Source organism: Drosophila miranda, chromosome 2, assembly GCF_003369915.1.
Source record: "Drosophila miranda strain MSH22 chromosome 2, D.miranda_PacBio2.1, whole genome shotgun sequence".
NCBI lineage: Eukaryota > Metazoa > Arthropoda > Insecta > Diptera > Drosophilidae > Drosophila > Drosophila miranda.
Genome location: NC_046675.1, coordinates 30,628,931 through 30,646,980, shown reverse-complemented (window position 1 = coordinate 30,646,980; position 18,050 = coordinate 30,628,931). Strand labels below are relative to the sequence as shown.

Here is an 18,050-nt window from a genome sequence, read left to right as displayed (position 1 = left end):
TTAATTTCTTGAAGTCTTTCAATCAATCTTTCTTATCCATCTATCTCCCTTTTGTATGTATTATATCTTCTTTTTATCTAAAAAGCTGTCTGAAAATCATTTAATTTATATCAGAAACACTTTTTACTCTCTCTTCCACAGCCCCTAAGTTTGGTTTTTGCCATCAATAAATTATTTCTTAACCATTTTCCTACCTAGAAGTTCTGCTCTTGTATTCATTCAAATGTTCAGGAAATAATCCCTTCTTTATTTTGACACCACAATCAGTTTATAAACACTCGAAGCTAACATTTGGGGATTCAATAAAATTTAGAAATGTTTTCAAAGCTTCCCAAAATTCTTTCAGAAAAAGCAGATTATCCCAAGAATTTCAGACGATTTTTTGTACATTCCAAAAACAACTTTTAACCAACTTTCAGTTTCCCAAAGTCACCTGGAAAGTTGCTTAATATTTATCCTATAGAAATTGTACCAAATAATTCCGGAACTCTACCTTTCCTGGCTCTGAAAATTACCCGTTCCAATCTAACATTTTGAGATCTTTATGCCAGGGAATGCCCCGAATATTCAGTCCCCGGGTAATGTCATATGGATTGCTTTACCTTTTTTATGGGTAGGTAGTACTACGGTGCTTATGGCTTATGCGCTACACCTATGTGTGTCCTGTAGGATGTATGTGTCGTGTACATATATCCTGTGCTTGCACTTACCCTCAACAAAAGTTGCCTTATTGTATCCTTTTTTTGGCGTTTTTTTTACGGCTTTTGTAATAAAAGCAGCAGGCCCCGAAGGGGTTCCTATGGAGAGAGGAGGCTACTGGCTACAGGCTGCTGTTCTTGTCGTTGTTGTTGTTGTTTTTCTCTTGAGGGCGTGTAAGGAATTGAGCAAGTTTTATGCAGCAAACGGCGATGGCAACGAGGCACACATCATATCTGGATGGAGTCTGGGCACGCAGCCTCCGCCTTCGCCTGATCTCAGGATCAATAGCGCTGCGAAAGCAATTGAGCAAAAAATATGCCCAGAGTGCGAGAAGGCATAAATTTTCGGGTGTATGTGTGTGTAAGTGTGTGTGTGTGTGTGGGGGGATGGGGGAACAGCCTTGGGGTTTATTTAAAACAGCGGAAAGGAGAACGGCGAAGGGAGCGACGCTGCCTTTCGTCTCGTGGAACTTTATTTATGACTCAATAATGTGTATTTTTGATTTATGCATTGTGGGCGCGTACGCACACACACACACACACACAGATACAGCACTCACACACCCACTCCACTCCACTTCTCTCTCGCTCTCGCTGTAGCCCAGTTATTGTTGCGACGGACGCGATTTGCATAACAACACACACACACACACACACACAGCACTCTCGATGGTGGAGCGGGAGTAGAGTCTCTGGTTCCACACGTGCAACACTTTTATTTTTATTTTTTGGAGCGATGGGGTGTAGGGGGCGCGTATCACTGGGTCAAAAACATTCAACAATTACCGGATTTGTTTTATATTCTTGAAAGGATATTCAACACTTGTTTTCCTCCTCTATATTTATTTCTTTTTTTTCTTGTACGGCGGACGGCGGTCTTTGATGCTGCTGCTGCTGCGACGGCTGCTGCTGCTGCTGCTGCCCACGACCCGCGACAACAGCGACGACGACGACGACGACGGCGGCGACGACAACAACGACGACTCGACGACGGCGACAGCGACGACGACGACGACGGACGGGCAAACACTCTGCGGAGGAGCACACGAGAACTACACAAATCCACGACCTTTTCAGTACTAAAGCGCCCAGTCATTCATTCGTGGCTTTGATTCGATTCTGGACTCCAGACACGACTCCACTGCCGAGGCTCCAGGCCAGGCTTCGGGTCCGCCGCTTCCCCCCGCCCCCCCACCATTCGGTTCGCGCATTATCGAAAATACGAGCGGAATCCACGAGCCACGAGAGCCCTGCGCTGCTGCTGCTGCTGCCTTGTGCATGTCTGTGCGTGTCTTGTAAGTGGGCCAACGCGGCGCTTCGACAGTTTCGATATCGAAAAGCGAAGGCATGGCAGGCTGGGCCGAAAGAGCAAGCTAGCGGAGGCCCGACCGAAAGAGCGAAACAAAAAGAGCGCGAAGGCGTGTGTGGACTCCATTTGGATGGTGGAATGCAAGCTTCGACTTGAACTTGAATGAACATGTTTCTCCGAAGGCGGCACTCGTATAAGATGGGAACAAGATGTGGGGGGTATAAGAATAAGAATAATGTAAATGAATTATGGATAGAAAATTATTTAATTATATAAGAAATAAATATTTAAAATTTTATATTCTACTAAATATTTTTATGAAGGGGCGGTATTAAGTTATATGTATATAAGGGGTTGTTTTTAGTGCTCTAAATATAATTAGAGGATTAAATACAAAATAAAAAAACCCAAAAATAGTTCAATTTCTTTTCTATTCCAAAAATATTGTAGTTTTCTTTTTTTTTCAATTACAAAATTAAAAGTTTTCTATTATTTTCTTTTTCTTTTCTTTTATTTCATTAATTTTTTTATTTTTATTAAATAGGATATAAAATGAAATATTAAATCTAAAGAGGCAACACAGTGTTCAGGGAGTTTGGATTTCGACTCTATCTTTAATGAAAAAAAATAAATAAAACAAAAAAAATATGGAAAAATATATATAAAACAATAATATATCAAAAATAATTTTAAAAAAAATATAAAATAAATATACAAAAATAAAATAAGAAAAAATATTAGGAAAAAAAATATTTTTTCGTTTTTTTCAACATTTTTTTCAGTGAATATTTTTTTAGTATTTTTTTTTATTATTTTAAAATTGTACCAGTAATGCATCAAATTATGAAAAAATTAAATTAAATAGTTTTTTTTATCCAAATTTTTTTCATATTTTAGGATTATATTCATATTTTATTGATTATTATAGAGATTTTTAGTGTTTCTTAGTTGTTTTTTTTAGAAGTATTTTTTAGAATTCTATAAGAATGGAATGGTAAATCTTTTGGGATTAAAAACTACTCAAAATTATCACTGAATTCTCTACATAAATTTCTCTTTTATCAAAAGAGATCCCCATATCATAAAAAAAATCCCGAATCATCGCCATTCTTGAGACTCCTGTTTTGGCCTACCTCAACACCCGCCAAACACCCCCATATTCCCCATAAAGCGACTCAAAAAAATGGTTTTCTCTTACACGTTCCACCACGCACTTTTTGTGGAACCCGTTTCCGAGTGCTCGCTCTTTCGCTCCCACAAGAGCAACATTGCTCATTGCATAAAAAAAAATCACACACCGCCTTGGCGGCACAGTTGCAGGCTGCCGTTGCAGCATCGTGTGGAAGTCAAAGCCACAAATTATGTTGCATGTTGCAGGGGCAACATTAATCGACAAAAATGAAACATTTCTGGCCAAAAAGTGGTCCAAAATCTTTGCAAGATTTTGCAAACTTTTTGTTGAGAGCGTCAGACGGCCACACACTTGAGGCAACGTTCAAGTGCTGCAGGGTGACCAATTTTCCGGTCACTTCATCTTCAAGCAACCCACCACCTACCACCCCACCTACCACCCACCCTTTGCCTATGCTCTTTTGATGGGTTCTTGGGGGTTAAGCCAGTCATTCATTAATAAGATTTTTGCAGGCAACAAAAAAAAAAACTTAACCTACGCCACCATTTCACCCACCACCCCCCGAACCCCTCTAACTGCCAGCCCTTTACACCTCCACAACCCCCCCCCCCCCCCCCCCCCCCCCCCCCCCCCCCCCCCTTAAGGAAACACAGAGAAGACGCGCGTGTAAAATTACACGAAAGCCGAGGCTCTCTCTCGAAATTCGATATCGAATTCAGGGACATGCGCCTCTCTCTCGCTCGTTGTGGACTGCAACATAGATGTTTTACCATGTGGATGCCATTGAGGTTTTATTTTCAAATGTTTTGTTCCAACGGTTTCACTCTTATATTTCACTCAAAGAAAAGCTTTTTACAAGAAGCTGCATGCCACACACACAGTGTGTTGCAACAATGGCAAGTGGTGGAGGGGGGTGGGGTGTGCAGGGGGGGGTGCCTTAATCTTATCAAATTTCATTTATACGCTTGGCCACACTCTAATGGCGCAAAATCCCAATGCCAGTAAAACATTTGCCCAAAAAGCACACACATCTCTCTAACCCCCTCTCTTTCCGCCCCTCTCTCTATGCCCCCCTCTCTCTCACTCATATATAAACTGTTACGAGTGGATGGTGTCATCCGAAAGTATTTGTTGGCTCTTCTTCCGTCACACGGCATTCTTTTGGACCGAAAATTGCGCTTCGCTTCGCTTCGGTCTTCGGTCTAAAAACATTAACTAAAACTGCACAAATTCCATGCCACACACACACACGGACACACACACATGTGCAGTTTTTGGGTCTTGTGGCAAGGACTGGATGCCCCTTCTGTGAAAATCTCAACGCTCAACCGCTAAGCATGGCATTTCATCAGGCGCAAGCGGAAAACCCTAGAGTAGGAGAAGCCCAGCCCTTCACCCACTGGCGACTGCTGTCTCCCCCTCCCCCTCCCCATCATAGCCACCCCTCTGTTGGCCTGTCGAAAAACCCCAGAAATGCGAGTAAAGGAAGTGCGCTAAGTGCAGTGACCAAAGAGCTGCCTCTGCCTCTGCTGCTGGTGATCCTGCCACTGCCACACTGGTGCCGCCAGGAAGTGGCAATGGTGTTGCACATGACTTTATAGCTTTTACATTAGTGTGTGTGTGTGTGTGTGGGGGGGGAGTACGACGAAAAAGTTGACTTCAAAATTTAAATCAGGAGACGGTCACGGCGGTTGCTGCGGCCGACTGAAGGACTGACAGGACACTCGTGGAAATGAAGGACTGTTGCCGGTTGCTAAGCTTCGCTGTCATTAAAAAGTTAAGAATTAAATGCTGGCTGCACCCAAAACTCTCCCTCTTTTGGCGGATACACGCCCCCCAATTAGCCTGCAACGTGATGTGGCACACACACAACAATTACATAATTACAAAACGCACTTTTGGATCTGCATCATCATTGTCATAAATGGATTGTCTATAAGCATGTAGCGGTGTATCCGTGCATCTGTGTATCTGCCGTGCGTGTGGCAAAGAGGCAACTAATTAATCAGCTTGCGTAATCAATGCTTAATGATGCAGCAGCGGTAGCAGTGGCATGCGGCAGCGCCATGCGGCCATGCACCATTTAAATGGTCTATAATTAAATCAAACACTCAATTAAATCAAAGCCACCCAAGCGACTCCATCGATGGAGCCCCGTTTTAGGTCATTTTCGATGGAGTGCTAATGAATGGATGGATGGATGGATGGATGGATGGAAAATCGCATAAGGAAAAACCCACAATTATCTAATCCTTTGAACCCTTTACGGTGCTTCGGTGCTTCGGTCATACATTCATTAATTAATCAAAAACTCAAGAACCACAGAAACCAAAGACAAGAGAACACTGCACCAAAATGGTTACAGTCCTCAAAGGACTCAAAGAGCCAAAAAGCCAAAAAGTTATCATTTAATTATTCAAACATACACATTTTGAAGATATAATATCTATCAAGGCGTAAGGAAGTGATGTTTGGACGAATTAAAAAAGGATTTTGTTCAGATTTTTACCAGGAATTTTCTTACCTTTTTTGGAAGGCTCTTTATTTATGAAAGGCTGTGGTGTGGTTTTATCTGAAATAAGAAAAGGTTTTCATGATTAAAGAGCAATTTTCGAAAGGTTTTTTAGCTTATAATTACAGAAAACTGTATTTAATATTTATTTTATATTAAGATTTATTTTACTTAAATATTTACTAAAGATTCTTTTAATATTTATTTAAGATTATTTTAGTATTTGTTGAAGAATGTTTTAATATTTTTATTGCAAATTTTATTTAAGATTCTTTTCATTTTTATATTATTTATGATTATTTTAATATTTGTTGAAGAATGTTTTAATATTTTTATTGAAAATTGTATTTAAATTTTATTTAAGATTCTTTTCATATTTTTATTATTTGAATATTTATTTAAGATTATTTTAATATTTGTTGAAGAATTTTTTAATATTTTTATTTCAAATTTTATTAAAGATTTATTAAATTATAACATTATTTAAATATTTATTTCTAAAATTCTTTTGATATCCATTACGATTTTTTTAATATTTATTCTAATTTCATATTTAATTTATTTTAATATTTATTTAAATTTATTTTCATATAAATGTATATACATATATATTTTTTTTTAAACATTCATTTAATATTCTTTAAATATTTTTTGTATTTTAATATTTATTTAACATTTTTTAATAACTTCAAAATTTGTATCTTGAGTGTCTTCTTGTTTTGAGATACATTAACCCTTCATGAGATACTTTTTTGAGATTCTTTTCATTCAAAACATGAAATTTATGCCACTTAGTACTAGTTAGGAGTTGTATCTTATAGATTTTGAGGCTGAAAAAATCTCTGAAAATTGTTTTGTATCAGTAGATTTACCTTCATCGTTGCTCAAAAAATTAACAAAAATTGTTCACCATTTCTTCTGCTTTTTCCACATATATTTTTTAGTTGAATTTTTAGTTTCTAAACTTTTTTTATACCTTTTTCTTTTTTTCTTTTAATAAAAATATTCCATATATAAATATTTTAAAGCTTTATTTTTATACATTTTCTTAGTATTACGAATGCTGTACGTGGATTTCCTGTATCCCTACTTCAAAGGATTCTTGGAGTTTTCAAGAGCCATTAAAATCAAAAAGTTCTTTAATTATTGTACAATTATTCCATAATTAATCGAAAATTCCATAATTTTCTTAGAACTTCGATTAAAGTGCAGATAAAAATGTTATACAAGAATCCATGAATTTCAAAGCCAAGTATCACAGCATTTCCTACGTTTTCTTAAAAATATTTGCTAAAATATAATCTAGAACAATTTAAATGATTTATAATCGTTTTCGGATACATCTAGACCTACTCAAGAGATACTTTTTTACCATATATTTCCCAAAACTAAACAAAACCTCAACTTGCCAGGAAGTGCATCTACCATTCGTTGTGGGCTTCTCTCTCTGTCTTCCTCCCTCCCTCTCTTCTGTGTGTGGTTCATCTTCCTTTCTGGTCAAGCTGTAAATTTATTTTACCACACATTGAGATACATTCCGCTGGGAGCTGCAGGAAGGGGACAAAACTCTTCTTCTTCTTCTGGTTCTTCCTTGCCTTTTGGCCAAGTGGCAAGTTTACGCCGAACAACTTGCCACACACAAAAAAAAAGAAGAAGAAGAAGTGGGTTGCCAAAATAGAAGAGAAAACTAAAAACTAAAAGGAAACGGCTGTGGCAGTGGCAGTGGCCGTGGCAACGCTCCTTGTTGCAATCCAGATTCAGGAGGCAGCCGCCGCAGAGGTGTAACCAAGTCCTTGCAACACAAAAAACTTTCAACACATGTATCTCTCTCTCTCTGTGTCTGTGTGTGTGCTGCGGCTGTTAGCAGCCAGTGAGGCGTGGAAAAGCTGGTGGCAGGCAGACATTTGGAGTCCTTCTCATTCGCTGGGTTTACTGTTTTTTGTTTTGTTTAAATATTAAAAGTCCAGGCAGGCATTGAAAGGGGGGTGGGAAGGGGTTTTTTTTCTGCTAGCCGCTTGTCGCACGTTGCACGTCGTCACTTAAGCAAAACGCAAAGTTTTCGTCTCTCTTTTTGGGCAGAGGAACTGCCGCCTGTCTATCTGTAGCTCTCTCTCTATCCCCCCCTCTCTCTCTCTATCTCTATTGTATTTTTATTTTTTTTTATGGCTGTTGTATTCTTTGTTTAAAGTAAAAACAAAAACTATGACGAGCGGCCACAAGGACACACGCGTTTAAGCTAAGCAAAAGTTTTCGGTGGCACCCACACTTGCAACACACACACATGCCGCGCGCGCATTTAACATAAACAAACTACAACACTGCCGAGTAGTTTACAACAAATTTTTCTACAAATTTTTACCCCCACGAATTTTTTTTTTTCTTTATTTTTTTACTTTTTTTCTTTTTTCTTTTTCTTTTTTTTTTTCTTTTTTTTCCTCTTTTTGGGGTTTTTTCTTGGCTTACAGTAAAACGTGTTTGGAAAATTAAAAAAATATACTTTGACAGGGCCGCCGGGCCAATTGTTCTTGAAATTCCAAGGAAATCCCTTTTCCTAAGGATGGTATATGGGGGGATCTTAAGAAAATAATAATGATATAGAATTGGGGTGTGCTATAAATTGTGATTAGCCGAAAGATAAAGCAGACGACAAGGTAAAAAGTAGTGTAAAAACAGCAGGAAATAAAAGCCAAGGGCATTAGGTTTAGTTGAAAGGTGGATCGGGATGTATAATCTATATGGGATCTATAGGATCTCTAGGACCTCTTAGATCTTTGTCTACTTTGTTCGACCCAAAAGTATACACTGCAAAAGCCTATTGATCCTAGCCTTAAAAGAGCTCGCAGGCCAGGTGTTCAAACATCCAAACGTCAATTTGTTTTCTTCATTCCGGCTATAAAAATGAACCAATAACAATCAGATTTTGCAGTTTGCTAAAAGAAACAACGCCTCATGATTCTGCATCTACAGATGCTACAGATTTGTGCCATTTGAAGGTTCAAAGGTTCAAAAACCCCCGCCCCACCCATACTCTAGAAAACACCTGTATAAAAAAACCTATCCCCTCAAGGGCCAGCTTCGAAGCACCATAATAGTTCCTGGAAAATATATACCCCCCGGAAATTTCTTGGAAAAAACAATGGAATTGCCCCGACATTTCATTCAGTCGTAGGAAAAGCATTATCTTAAATATGCGCATATGGAAAAACTATTAAGTAGAAAAAACAATAAGGAATTTTTCAACGAAATTTTAAGCATCCATCCCGAGACAGACAGACAGAGAGATTATTCTAGGGGAAACGTGAAATGTATATATTTCGTGGAAACAGCCCGACGGCAGACTTTTAGAGAGAGAAAGAGAGAGAGAGAGAGCATATGCAAAACGCATACGGAGGAGAGGCAATGCCTAAGCATCCGGCGGCGGGTGGGTGCACAGACAGACAGAGAGACAGACAGATGCCCCATGTATCCTGGGCTGTATCCTTTGCACACTCTCCTCCACTATGTGTATTCATTAAATTTGTATAAACAAATACAGTGGGCATAAATTTCTTCGTGCAACGGTAGTCGGAGTCGTAGTCGGAAATGGAGATGGAGATGGGAGTCGTCGTCGTCTTGAGCGGCGTCTTTCGAGTAGAAGAAAAAGCTATCTATGCCACATTATTCTTTTGCTACCTTTTGGCTACAAAATGTATCTGTATCTGTGTCTGTGTGAGTTAGTTTTCCGTGCATCTGTGTGTGTGTGTGTGTGTGTTTGTGGTCTAAAATGAGCAAAAATGGTAGCCTGAAAAAACAAGTAACAGTTTTGTTGAGCAAACAATGAAAACAAAACACAGGGATTGGGGTGGAGAAAGCAAGGAGAAAGCATCACCACTTTTACCTTATGTTTGTTGATTTTGTTCGTTATTTTATTTCGCTTCACGTTGCTCTCGTTCTCTTTCGTTCCCTTACGTTCTTTTTTCCGACTAAAACACTAACAAGACACAAAATTTACAATTTCAAATTGTGAGCATGTGAATTACGGGTATACATAGATACACATGTATCTCGAACGGGGCAGCCAGCCAGCCAGCCAGTCAGCCACCTGGCCATCCGGACACGCCACGGCGCACACCATACAGATGTTTTAGCACCAGGCAGCAGGCAGCAGGCAGCAGGCAGCACTTGGCTCCAAAAAACTTGAACCTGGAGACCAGAGGGGAAGCTGCAGGAAGCTCCACTGGCAGTGGAGGAGCCACAGCGAAGCCAGGGAATGGTTAAGTTTAATGGACACTTCCCGTCCGTGGCCGTGGCGACAACACAGAACGACAAGAAAGGCAGCCCAGGATACAAGGATAGCTAAGGAGGAGAGAGAGAGAGAGAAGAGAGGAAAGAACAGAGGAGCTACAGGATTGAGGAGAGCAAAGAGAGATCAGGGCAAAGGGAGAGCCAGCAAACAGCTGAAAATATAGAGAAAAAGGACAGTGGACACGGGACACTGGACAGTGGATGGCCATGGTCCCCAAACCGGAAAAACTACAACGAAAACTTATCGATGTTGCACTTTCGAGTGGCGCAAAAAGCTTAGAAGATGAACACCCCCCCACCGCCATGCCCCCCTGCCACTCGCACACCCAAAAAAAAAACTTTTGCAACTTGAAAAAGATTATAAAAATGGCGTTAAAAGCTAAAAGCCAAGATTTTGAAAGGTGCCAAGGAAGAGAGAGAGAGAGATAGAGAGCAGTCCAGACCCACAAAGGGGGACAGATTGGTGGCATAATATATGTTTATTATAAATTATGACTAGCAGAAATCTGCATAAATTTATCTAAATTGCTTTCATAAAATGCGACAAATGATTTCTAATTAATTCCAATTGAATTTCAATCAATTTCTAATATGAAAAATATGTGTGTTTTTGCCACTAAAACAATTGTCTGATAGGCAATCAGATATGATAAATATTTAAATGTTTATTTAAAAAAACATATGAACATTGAATTGGGAATTTGTGATTTTTTAGCTAATAATTAAAAAAAAAACGAGTACAAATTATTTAAAGATATAAGATAAACAAGATAAATAAAGATAAATTAAATACAGAAAATACTACAAGTAAAGTTCCTATAGTCCTCAAAAGTTCACTCCATAGTTTAAAAAAATTAATTAACAAAAAAATTATTTACTCCACATTTGGCTCTCCTTTTATCGGCTGTCTTTCTGCTATTCTGATAGTCTTGGAGAGAGGTTCTTTCGCTTTCTGCAGCACAGAACTGCTTGGAGTATAACCGCCGCAGCCCAATTCAACGATCCAGTTCGAGTTGTTCCTCACACGCCATGAACCCTTGGGCATCGAACCTGTTCGAAGCTTCTTCACTTTCTTTATTCTTCATTGAATGCAGTTCGTTCTCTGTTGCCGGAAAAGAAGACCTTCATGCTAACAGAACAAGAGAAAGAGAACTGCTAATGCTAACAGAAAGGCAGAAAAAGAAACTGATCTCATAACAGAAAGGCTGAAGGGCAGAAGGAGAACTGCTTATGCTAACAGAATGACAGAAAGTTAACCGATTACGCTGACAGAATAACAAAACCTCTAATTCTAACAGAATATAAGAAAGAGAGCCGCTAATGCTTACAGAGGTAAGGAAAAGACACTCTAATCATAACAGAATGGCAGAAGGAGAACCTCTTATGTGAACAGAATGGCAAAAGGGAGCCCTACATGCTAACAGAATGACGGAAAAAAAGACTTTATTGCTAACAGAACGACAGAAAGGAAACCTAAATTCCTAACAGAATGGCGGAAAGAGAAGCGCTGATCCTAACAGAATGACAGCAAGTTAACCGATAGTGTTAACAGAACCTGTAACCCTAACAGAATGTCAGGAGAGAACCATTAATGCTAACAGAATGGCAGAAAGAGAGCTGCTAATGCTAACAGAATTTCACAAAGGGAACCGCTAATGCCAACAGAATGATAGAAAGAGAGCCCTACATGCTAACAGAATGTCAGAAAGAGAAGCGCTAATGCTAACAGTAATGGCTCACAGTAACAGTAATGCTTTTGGCAGAAGAGAACCTGTTATGTCAACAGAATATCAGAAAGAAGGCCGATTCTTGAAAAGCTTTGACTGAGGTTCCAATAGACAAAAAAAAGTGAGAAACTTATGGCGAACTATAGAAACTACTTGTCTACTAGAGACCAATAAATCTCCCATCATATTTATATATAATTAATTCCCTTTTTAATTCCAACATTTAAATATTTTTAATTAAAAATCCTAGCAAAGAGTAAGCCCTTTTTCTCTTCCACATTCATGGGCTCTTTGGTTTTTTTTTCCAAGAGATTTAGCCTACAGATATCTTTGACACTTTCATTATCCTTTTTCTGAGTTGCTCATTATCGCTGGTTCTCTAAGTATCCGCCCACTTGATTTCATTACGCCCTGGGGCGTCACCTTGTCTATGCCTGGACTTTGGGCTGCGTTGCCCCTTGAGGAGTAATCGATAACATTTACAATCTCTTGGCATTCACACCCAGACCCCCCACCCCCCGCACACACACACATCTGTCACCTGCTGTTAAGTAGTGACCCCCCCCCCCCAATGTTCTCCCTCTCTCTGTCTGTGTGTCTGTTTATTCATTACATTAAATCACCTTGTAGTAGCTTTCGGGGCAATCTCTCTCTGTGTGTTGCAAGTGGCAATTAAATGTAATTAAACGTAAGATTAACTCTAATTATAATAAATTAAATGGGACGACGGACGCCTCAAGATCAAAAAATGCCATTAAACATTAAAGAATTTTTGGAGAGAAAAAAGGATCATGAATTATATGCACAGATAAAGCAGAGATAAAGATACGAATAAAAAAAAAAAAAGAGTGCCGCCTGCCACCAATGCGACCGATTTCCATTTGCATAATCAATGCATATTCCCGGGGCCATAAATTAACAAATAGAATTTAATTGCATACTTTTGGGCGTGGCGGGGCGTGGCCGGGGCGGCTCGACTGCGAAAATTAATAATTCATTAATGCGCATTAATTGTTGCAACAAAAACAGCAACAACTGCCATATGCTTATTGGCTATACATTGCACTCGCTCCCGCTCTCTCCCGCTCTCTCTCTCTCTTCTGCTCTCTCTCGCTCTCTCTTTGGTATCTCGATAATCGCCTCTCAATGCCGTTACCGCTTGGCAAATTAATTGGCGGCCTTTGTTTAATCAGAGACTAAAAATAGCGCACATTTATGCCAGCATCGTTTATATTTATGTTGCAAGTGCCACACCACCCCAGCCCCCCCCCCCCCTCATTGCTACCTTTTGTTGAGTGCTGCGGTCAACGAGCTGTTGCTGCCTCCCCACACCCCCCCCTGCCGCCTGCTGTGTGCATGACATGCATTTATTAAAAGCCACACACACACACACACACAGAGAGAGAAAAAATACATAAGCAGTCTGCCCATTGAAGAAAATCGTGGGAAAATAAATATTGTATAGCTTTTTGTATCCTTCTGTCTGTTGGCGGGTGCGAAGCGGGGGGGTGCTGTGCCTGTTCGTGTTAAGCAGATTGCTATAATTGTGTAATTATGCCACACACAGAGACACAAACACATCCACACACACACACACAGAGAGCAAGTCTCGCTTTAACCAGTCCGCTAATGGAATTTATGATGGACAACTGTCCGAAGGAGAAGCAGCAAAAGAGAGAGAGAGAGTGAATCGGCATCAATTGGTTTGATGGCAAGCAACCGAAATCCAAAGCCCGATCGCAGCCGTCGGTAAGATCAACGAAGCTTGCCATCGTAGCTTGATCAGACCTCTGTTAGAGAACTGCTGAGCTTTAGCGGAACAAAGCTTTTTAACAGTGTTCTAGCATGTTAAATCTCCAGCGGGCTGTAAACGATGCAGCGGCTGAACCTGAGGCAAAGCTGTTATCAGGGAGAGAGAGGGAGCGAGAGAGAGAGCCAAAGCTTCTGCCTTGCTGACATAGTGCTTCGCTTACAACCAAACTTCAACGAACACCTGCTTTGATCGTCATCAGAAACAGAACCGAGGCGAGAACGAGCCGAGATCGAACGGAACGAAGCATTTTAACAGAGTTCAAGCATGTTATATCCCCAGCTGGCTGTAAACGAGGCAGCGGCTGTGAGGCTGAACGCTACAACACTTTTCAAGCAGCATTCAGCTCTAAGTTGTGCTCTCCCATAGGCTATTATCTTTTCCACAGGCCAGGAGCAAAGCTTTTGTCTGAGAGCAAATGCTAACTGAATGGATTTGATATTCTGTGCAGCCCGGGAAGTCCCAAATGAGACTGTAAGCCGCCAAACTTGTCTTGATCCCCAGCAAAACCCAAGGAATGTGCAGCAGGTTCGAATTTGAACACTTTCCGTTTGGTGCCACTAAAGCCCAAATGAAAATAAATCTCAATCAACCAATTGGCTGGCAGATTGAAAATTCTTTGGGCCTGCCGGTAGGGGTTTGCTGAGACGTCTTCCTGTGTATAAACAAGTTTTTAAAGCAGGAAGCCCACTTAACGGCGCCACAGAACCAACACAAGATGCACACAGACACACACACGCACAGACACACAGGAGGCATCCTTCCATTGACAGGATGCCTGGCATGTAGTGAGCGGCCAGGAAAAGCGGCCAGCCAGGCCAAGTCAGGCAGGCAGAGCTGCGTTCCATGAATTCAATCAATTTTAATGCAATTTAAATTGCATTCTCTTGTGAAAACACACAATGCACCACACACCGGTCTGCGCCATAGACATACGTGCAACAACCGCAATGCAACCCACCCACACAGACAGACAGACAGAGACAGAGATGGAGGCGGAGGAGGCGGAGGAGGCGGAGCGGTAAGCGGAGAGCCAGACGTGTGTGCGCACATTATGTTGCCAGCGGAAAGGAGGCATCGCCTTGCGTTAATTGGTGGTCATGCCTATCGCCCCCGCCTTCGCCCCGCTCTCTGCCACAGCGGCAAAACTCCTTCGTGTGTGGCACAGACACAGAAATGGCAGGATAGCAGCCAATGCGTCGTCATCGTCTTCGTCCTGGACATCCAGGACGTTTATATTGTTTTAAATGCCACGCATTCATCGTTTGCCCCTTGTCGCATCGATTGGTCAGGCAGAGAGTGAGTGAGACTATGAAAAAAAACCACGAAAGCGAGGAAAATCAAGAAAAACTATGGATCATCTCACGACTAAACGATATCCCTTAAAGAACAAAGGATAAGAGGATTTTTAGTGAATCCGTAATATAAAAGATGTATATTATATTCGATTATATTTATTTTTTTGCACGCCATGGTATTTTTTACAATCCATGATTCATTCTTTTCTTTCTTCATTTTTTTCTTACTGTTTCTTTTTTCCCTTGTTTTTATCCATTTTTTGTTTTTTTTATTTTTTTAATCCCATTTTTCTTTCTTTTTCTTTTTTAAATATTTTTTTTTGTTTTTTTCTTTTTTTTTATATTTTTCTCTTTCGTTTTTTTTTTTTATAGTTTTTTTTTCGTTTTCTTTCTAAAATCTTTTTTTCTTATTTTTAAACCTTTTTTTCTTATTTTTAAATCTTTTTCCCTTTTTTTATATCTTTTTTTTGTTCAAAATCGATTTCCGTTTATAAAGATTTTCATGAAATAGGTAAAAAATATCATCATATATGGCTCTATTAAATACAAGCCTCATATCTTTCCATTTTCCATGGTCAGAAATTCTAAGAAAACCCCAAAAGCCCTTGTTCCACAAGAATCTAAAGACCCCCTGCTTCTCCCTTCTGCCCAATATACCCTTAAAACTATTTTTCTTATCCCGCAACAAAAAAGAACGCACTCTGAAGTAGCGCTGGAAGATAACTGTTGCATACCCAAAGGCGCCAGAACATGGCTGGCAATTATACGACGCCACGAACGTTGTCAGCGCCCGTCACGGGGCTGCCTGGAATGCTCCTTGCCACTCCAAAACGGGACACAGATCCACAGACAAGAGACACAGACAGGGGGGCACGGCTGGGCAGGGCAGGAACGAAGCCTGGGCCGCATATCGGGTTACAATCATTCAATTTTCAACTGGCACTTAATCAAATACTCAGAGCCCCAGCTTCAGGGGCCCCAGCCCGGACCAGCGCTAACCAGCACCAATTGTTTGCATTGGTCAGCGGCTGTCCGAAACCGTATCGGAAGGAGAGTCGCAATCGGAATCTGATTCTGAATCTGAAATCCGAATGGGGAGGAGATCTACATGTGAAATGGATATGACGACGATATGAAGATGACGCTGATGACTGGGACGTGGATGGGATGGATGTTGGATGTTGGATGAGGATGCTCAAGAGCCTGTAAGTGATTGTGGGTCCGGGCCAGACAAGAGGCAATGAAATTTGAGCCGGCATTAGGATCAAGCTATGCCAGAGGCAGGGAGATACATTTGCGTCCTGCCATTACTTCTCGTATTTAAAGATACTTTTGGTTATTGGTTATTGAAGTTTTGGCTATTTTTAGAAATTTCAGATTTTTTATTTGAAAAATTTGAGAATCAAGGAATAATGAAAGTGAAGAGGAAATTGAATGGTATGGAAGGAATGGACTGAGTTTTTTAATTTTATGAATCGGTAATGGATCGGTTATGAAGCGCTTATAGAGTTAAGAACCAGTTTTGAACCGGTTATGAAGTTATATATCGGTTATAAAACAGGTTTCAAACGGCGACGGACTTGTGAATCGGTTATGGAGCTATAAATCGGGCATTGAATAGATACCGATTAATGGTAACGGAGCTGTAAATCGGTTACGAACCGGTTATGACGCGGTTATAAAGTTTAAAACTAGTTTTGAACCGGCTATGGAGCTATAAATCGGGTGTTAAATAGATATTAATCGTTGACGGAGTTGTGAATCGGTTATGAACCGGCTATGAAGCGGTTATATGGGTAATAATTGGTTATGAACCGGCTATGGAAGTTATAAATCGGGTATAAAAAGGGTATCAATCGGTTACGTAGTTGGGAATCGGTAATGGATCGGTTACGAACTGGTTTGAAGCTATATATCGAAGATTTGAGTCGGTAATGAACCAATTATCAACTGGTTACAAATAAAATCCATTTTACTCCGATCCTTCCCTACTTACCGTCCTTCTGGCTGTTGTGTGCCCTCAAATAGTAGCTCTCTAAACTGAAATTTCATTTCGATCTGCACTCGAATTCATTAATCTCTCCATCTCACCGAATCTCCATTCCTCTCTGATAAACCCTGATGGCATTTGTTGGCCCAAACAACAAACCCTTTGGTTTGGTCACACATTAGAGCCGCAATGGAATCTATATCGAGGGGGGGAGGTAGAGTGGGGGGATTGGGTATGGGTTTTGGATAGATTCTTGTGTAAACATGAGCACGAACAAAATTTGGCAAATAAAATCAAGGGAAAATAAATGAAAAGCCTGACAATTTGTTGATGGTTTTTCGATGCGTGTGGCAGCGAGCCGAAAAGCTTAGATGAAAATTAATTTCCAATGTTTTCAGCCATGTGTGTGTGTGTGTGGGTGTGCCCGTGTGTGTGTGTGGGTGTGTTGGTAAATTAAAATAATTTTAATTACGTTTTGCGTTTGCCGTTGGAAAATTGGGTGAATGAATCCGAGGGCCTCCCATTATTATGCAATGCGTGGGGGATTTTAAAGTGGCGATTCCCTGGTATTATGGGCTCTAATCCTTCGATATTTTAGCAAATTGTTACATACCCCGCCGCCCCCGCCACCCCCTAACCATGAGGGGAGGCACTGCAACGGCATGTCAAAGGGCGACAAAGCATAACGGAATTAATTGTGCGCATTAAAAGGGATTGCCGCGAACATTAAAAAGGGATTTGGCCAAACCGAAAGCAAAACTGAAAACCCAAATCCGAAATGCGATAATAAGCGATTCATTGATTCACTTGCATAATGTACATGACCCCTCAACCTCGCTACATCCCCCTCCCTCCCGTCTATCGTTTTGCGGTTTTGTGTAATATTCTCATAAAAAATTCAAGCACAACAGAGAGCCAGAGAGAGAACCAGAGATGAAATCTATATGCAAATATCGTATCTAAATCAATTGAACGGAAGTGATTATTGATTATCATTCAGCAAGTGTTTGGCCAGGGAATTACATACAGTTTACAGTTTTGTGGCTGCCTCATGGGGTGGTGGGGGGGTGGAGTGTGGTTTGTGGGGGACGGGGGACGGGGTGGCACATTAATCTGTGTTTAATATTTGTGGAATTCGATTATTCGGGGTGTGTGCGTGGGCAAAGGTGTTGGAAATTTCGTCTTCTACACGGGTTGGGGGCTAGGACAGTGCGAGACTTGGTGGGAATGTGATTTGGAACAGGACTGTAGGCATGTAGGACTGTAGGCAAAGTCTAAGAGTGCAAAGCT

At 40.5% G+C, this 18,050-nt stretch overlaps 1 protein-coding gene across 3 annotated transcripts in view; it reads right to left on the bottom strand.

Annotated features, from left to right (window-relative positions):
- The window catches only part of LOC108156572, a 220,604-nt gene that overhangs the window by 108,124 nt on the left and 94,430 nt on the right, over nt 1-18,050 (bottom strand). Inside the window, exon 5 of one of the 3 annotated variants that reach the window (XM_033388648.1) lies at nt 5,664-5,711. The gene's annotated coding sequence lies outside the window, so the exon portion shown is untranslated. Of the gene's footprint in view, nt 1-710; nt 1,439-1,484; nt 1,611-5,663; nt 5,712-18,050 lie in introns of those variants that run through there. The other 2 variants (XM_017288106.2, XM_033388649.1) reach the window with 2 other exon arrangements.